The sequence below is a fragment of the Platalea leucorodia genome, assembly GCF_965183815.1.
Source record: "Platalea leucorodia genome assembly, chromosome: W".
NCBI classification, from domain to species: Eukaryota; Metazoa; Chordata; class Aves; order Pelecaniformes; family Threskiornithidae; genus Platalea; species Platalea leucorodia.
The window spans coordinates 33,074,235-33,080,687 of record NC_138859.1 but is presented as its reverse complement, the minus strand read 5'-3'; positions in this window follow the sequence as shown (position 1 = coordinate 33,080,687).

Genomic DNA, 6,453 nt, shown 5'->3' with positions numbered 1-6,453 from the left:
ACAACAGACTTAATTGGAATGCGCTAGATCGAGTTTATAGCTGTTATTGCTGTTTAGCTGTTAATCGGCAGGCTTCTGTGCTTGCCATGGGGCTTGCTTGCCTTACTGTATGTTAGAGTCTAGTGCTCGTTAGTGGCTGCTTTTGCTGCTTGCTGTACTGCTTATCATCTTACTGTGCTGTGCCTGGGAACACTTTGATAACAGCAATGGCCATGTGCCTGGGCTGGCAGATGGCCAGGACATCTCTGCTGTTTTTCTGTGCTGCTGTACTGGACAGGCTGGAACTCCAGTGTAAACTCGAGTCGAAAAGACTGTGACCTGTGGATGAGTCCCTGCGGGAGCACAACACCCCAAAGTGTCTGTGGACGTGGATAATCCCATGCAGAGCAGCCCATGGAAGTTAAGGGTGGAGCAGAGATCCACCTGCAGCCCGTGGAGGACCCCATGCTGGAGCAGGGGGATGCCCGAAGGAGGCTGTGACCCCGTGGGAAGCCCACGCTGGAGCAGGCTCCTGGCAGGACCTGTGGACCCGTGGAGAGAGGAGCCCATGCTGGAGCAGGTTTGCTGGCAGGACTTGTGACCCTGTGGGGGACCCATGCTGGAGCAGTTCATGAAGAACTGCAGCCCGTGGGAAGGACTCATGTTAGAGAAGGTCATGGAGGACTGTCTGCCGTGGGAGGGACCCCATGCCAGAGCAGGGGCAAGGGGAGGAGTCCATTGCAGTGCTAAACCCTATGATCTGGTCCAAAGGGGCCAGGGGTGGAGATTGTAATGGAAATACCTTTAAATTGTTGTAACCCATGATCTGAGTTGTATGTTATAGGAATTACCATAGCAGGAACCACCGGAACCAATGGAGGAGAAGCCTTACAAGAAGCAGTGCAAGTGCAGCAGTGACCTGACCTGAGCTGGCTTTGGTGCCCAATAACTCCACGCAACACACCACCTCTCCTGTCCTGAGTGATCACCATCACAGATGGAGCCCAAAGTCATGGACTAAAGGAGCTCAATGGACATTTTTGGGACAACAGGGGTGGTGGTTAAAGAGGATGTATTGGATAACGTGGGACCTGAGCATGATGTAAATGGTATGAAATAAGGGGTGGATACTGTCCTGGTTTTGGCTGGGATAGAGTTAATTTTCATCTTGGTAGCCGGTATGGGGCTGTGTTTACACTAGTCAAGGACTTTTTAGCTTCCCCTGCTCTGCCAGGTGCACAAGAAGCTGGGAGGGAGCATAGCCAGGGGGAGTGCTGACCCAGACTGGCCAAAGGGCTATTCCATACCATAAGACGTCATGCTCAGTATATAAGCTGGGGGAAGAAGAAGGAAGGAGGGGGACATTAGGCGCGATGGCGTTTGTCTTCCCAAGTAACCGTTATGCGTGAAGGAGCCTTGTTTTCCTGGGGATGGCTGAACACCTGCCTGCCCATGGGAACTAGTGAATGAATTCCTTGTTTTGCTTTGTTTGCGTGTGCGGCTTTTGCTTTGCCTATTTAACTGTTCTAATTTATTTTACTTCAATTATTAAACTGTTCTTATCTCAACCCACGAGTTTTCTCCCTTTTACCCTTCTGATTCTCTCCCCCATCCCACTGTGGGGAGTGAGCAAGCGGCTGTGTGGTGCTTAGTTGCTGGCTGGGGTTAAACCATGACACTCAGTCACAACTTATAACTTAACTCATCATCTTAACTCATCATCTGTGTGTGGAAGTGGTCAGGTTACCAGGCAGTGTCATATGTTATTTCATTAGTGTCCTGGTTTCGGCTGGGACAGAGTAATGTTTACACTAGTCAAGGACTTCTCAGCTTCCTATGTTCTGCCAGGTGCACAAGAAGCTGGGAGGGGGCACAGCCAGGAGAGCTGACCCAGACTGGCCAAAGGGCTATTCCATACCACATGATGTCATGCTCAGTATATAAACTGGGGGGAGTTGGCCGGGAGGGGCGGACCGCTGCTTGGGGAATGGGCTGGGCATCGGTCAGCGGGTGGTGAGCAATTGCATTATGCATCACTTGCTTTGTATATTATTATTGCTACTATTTTACTTTATTTCAGTTATTAAATTGTTCTTATCTCAACCCACAAGTTTTTCTCACTTTTTCCCTTCTGATTCTCTCCCCCATCCCACCAGGGAGTGGGGAGTGAGCGAGCAGCTGTGTGGTGCTTAGTTGCTGGCTGGGGTTAAACCATGACAATTAGTTACTTAACAGTTTTGTTCTGGTTGCTACAGCATTTTTCTTATTAGTTGCACTGTGTCTGGCTGGGATGGAGTTAATTTTATTCATAGCAGCCCATATGGTGCTGTGCTTTGCATTTGTGACTAAAACAATGTTGATAACACACCAATGTTTTGGCTATTGGGGCTATTGTTGAGCAGTGCTTGCTTGGCATCAAGGCTTTCTCTTTTTCAACTCTGACCCCTGGATAGTAGGCTGGGGGTGCACAAGAAGTTGGAAGGGGATGCAACCAGGACAGCTGACTTGAACTGAGCAAAGGGATATTCCATGCCATATAATGTCATGCTCAGCAATAAAAATGGAGGGGAGGGGGTTTGGGAAGATAGCTGGTAGGCTGGCTGGGCATCGGTCTACTTGGGAGGTAGGAGGTGGTAAGTGATTGCCTTTTCACCACTTCTTAGTTTTGTTTGGGTTTTTTTCTTTATTCTTCCTCTTTCCTTCACTTATTAAACTATCTTGCTTTTATTCTTCCTGTTCTCTGTATCATTGTCCTCCCCCGTCCCGCTGCAGGAGTGAGGGGAGTGAGCTGTGTGATGCTTAGCTGCCAACTGGGGTTAACCCACAACATCTCAATGTTGACATTCTTTCCGTCTGTAACTAAATGTGCTTTTAATGTCCTACTTTGACTTTAAAGCTGTGTTGGTAGAACTAAATCACAGTGAAAAAAACAGGGAAGCAGAGAATGTGGAAAAACTATGCTTCCATCCAAGAGTCCTGATTCATGCTTGGGATGCCAGTGCAATGGGAGGAACTGAATATATAATATTACAATATGCACTGTAATATTAAATTACCAAAATAAAACATATTTATGTATCGTGCAGTTTTAAGCATTAATGCAGAGAGATGGTTCAAAGAATGACCTACTCTAACAGGTATTAAACATGTCTTGTTGCTAATAATTTTGATTTTGTTAAAAAAATCACATTTACTATATGGACTGGAAAAAAATCTTCAAGAGCTTTTCCTTTTTTTTTTGTTTTGTTTACAATGGTAGCTATACTATATTACCAGTCTTCTCAACTGTTCTGTTTTCAGAAAAGCATTAATGACGTCACTGGAAATGAAACTTTTATCTGCATTTAAACATAGCTTAGCAATGTATATGTGGGAAATGGCAGAAAAACTGATCAGTTATTAAATTAATTTCTCACTTCTTATGCTAGGCAAGTAAAATCAAACAGCACCAGTGCAGAAGAAAATTATATTTATAAAATTTTTTCAGTTTTAATAGTGATGGTGGGTGTTTGTACACCAGACATGAGGCTGTTAGGCTTGATTCCATACACTGACCTCTGCTCAGGAAAGTATTTGCTACTCCCTGAGTCAAAGAATCTGGAACCCATTGCAAATTACAGCTTGTCCTGGTTTCAGCTGGAATAGAGTTAATTTTTGTCTTGGTAGCTGGTATGGGGCTGTGTTTTGGGTTTAGGATGAGAACAATGTCGATGATATACACTGATGTTTTGGTTCTTGCTAAGTAGTGCTAAGCTGTTGCTAAATAGATGCTGAGTAGTGCTTACACTGGTCAAGGACTTTTCAGCTTCCCCTGCTCTGTCGGGCCCACAAGAAGCTGGGAGGGAGGACAGCCAGGACAGCTGACCCAGACTGGCCCAAGGGCTATTCCATACCATATGACATCATGCTCAGTATATAAGCTGGGGGAAGAAGAAGGAAGGGTGGGGGACGTCCGGTGTGATGGTGTTTGTCTTCCCAAGTCGCCCTTATGCGTGAAGGAGCCTTGTTTTCCTGGGGATGGCTGAACACCTGCCTGCCCATGGGAACTAGTGAATGAATTCCTTGCTTTGCTTTGTTTGTGTACGCAGCTTTTGCTTTACCTATTTAACTCTTCTATTTTATTTTACTTCAATTAATAAACTGTTCTTATCTCAACCCATGAGTTTTCTCCCTTTTACCCTTCTGGTTCTCTCCCCCATCCCACTAGGGGGGAGTGAGCGAGCGGCTGTGTGGTGCTTAGTTGTTAGCTGGGGTTAAACCACGACACATCTGTACAGGGATGGCACATCTGCCTTTAGCTTTAAGGCAACATTATGGTAGTGTAGAGAAACTAATTCTCTGGTTTTAATGTATTTTTATTTTACCCTGTTTCTTCTAGAATAGTGCTGCCTCTCAGTTTCCACTGACATAATTGGGTATTATTTTTCAAAATTCATTCTCATAAAATAAAATGTTTTTTGATGGTGAACAAAACTTCCAGGTGTGGTGGGTTGACCTTGGCCAGCAGCTAAGCACCCACACAGCCGCTCGCTCATTCCCCTCCATCCCCCAGCAGGATGGGGGAGAGAATAGGAAGAGCAAAAGCGAGAAAACTCACAGGTCAAGATAAAGACAGTTTAATAAGTGAAGGAAAGAGAAAACAAAAACAAATCAAAAAACAAGCAATGCAAAAGCAATCACTCACCACCTCCTACAACTAGACCAGCCAGTCTCAGAGCAGCAGCTACCTTGGGAGACAGTGCCTGCCCACCCGCCCGTCCCCCCCCCCCCTTCTTTCTCTATCCCCAGTTTTTCATGCTGAGCATGAGGTTATATAGTATGGAATATCCCTTTGGCCAATTTGGGTCAGCTGTCTTGGCTATGTCTCCTTCTAACCTCTTGCCCACCCCTAGCCTATTCACTGGGGGGGGGAGGTGCGGAGTGGGGAGGGAAAAAAGGAGAAAGCCTTGACACTGTACAAGCACTTTTTAGTAATAGCCGAAACATTGGTGTGTTATCAACACTGTTTTAGCCACAAATCCAAAACACAGCACCATACAGGCTGCTATGAAGAAAGTTAACTCCATCCTGGCCAGACCTAGTACACCAGGATAGGCATTCTTCATTCCTTTGTGGTGGAAGTCTTCAGCATATTGTGGGCACTAGTGGAGCAAACTGTTAATCACAAGATATAGTCCTGTTTAAATAATAAAACACAATAAATGCAAGGTGATAGCCCCCCCCCCCCCCCCCCCCGGTGCTCTACAAGAACAAATGGGACATTATTTTTAGACTTTAATTTCTTCAGAAGGAAGGCAGTGGAGGAGCTGCTGAGCAAACTGCATGAACGAGAGGAATGCAGTAGCTAGTGTTCCCAAGCGACAAGCAAGATGGCTCCATCTGAGCCTTTGCTCAGAAGCGATACTGCTTACTTGCTGCCTGTATAATACTAATTTCTGAAAATTACAGGGGATGTCTCAAAGGCACATGTCTTCAATTCTCAAATACTAATTCTTCAAAGTAAATAAAGTTTAGTAGGACACAATTTACAGCCTTGGGAACCTCACTACTATCCTAGATTAATTGCAGCTGTAGTGACCTTTTCCAAGTCTTATGTGAGGAATAATTGTCAAGTGAACTTTTTTATTCATATCTCTGCCTCAACTAAAAGTTATGGTATTGATGCAAGAATCAATGAAATTCTACAGTCTTTCTGAAACAGGTCAAAAAGATACTCATAGTGGTCTTATAACACGTGAATTTGCAACTAAAGATCAAGGGAAGTATCTCCTCCCTCCTCCCTTAGGATTAAAGGATATCACTTAAATACTTTAATTTGCTTTATGCAGATGGGCCTGTCAGAATGCATGGACTGTGTGTTGAAAGATTTGGGCCTAGAGTGTAGATACCAAGGTGGTGTATTTTAACAAGACATAACTAGGCTTTAATTCAGCTTGGTTATACAACTAAACCAAGCTGTGAATTCCAAGTTTTGTTAATTTGATCTTTGCTTTTGCAAAACAAACATAATTTTGAGTATTCAAAAAAGGGGGTGGGGGCAAGGTGAAAGGAGAAATCAATATGAGCAGCCTTTTGTTTTAGTGATGTAAAACTAAACCCTATTTCAAAAACTGGTCTATTTCAGTTATTTTTTTTGGTAAATATTGATGGCATCACTGGATCTGAGCATGGTTTATTTATGCTAGATCTTGAGCTAGCTCGGTTGCATGCATATGTCTAAGGTAACTCTCCCATTGATACAATAAGCATTATCAGGCCAGGAAAGGTGATGCTTTGCTTGAGTTGCACTTTCCACGAGGGCTGCTACTAGCTTGCTGCCAGCGGAACCGCAATGGCTCCCTGGTGACCGTTGGGTGCGAGGGGACAGGCGGGTGCTGTGAACGTCCTCGCGCTTAGGCGACAGCGGCAAGAGAGGACACGGCCGGCGGCGCCCCGTGCGTGTCGTCACCAGTTGCGTGGCGGCGGGAACTGCAA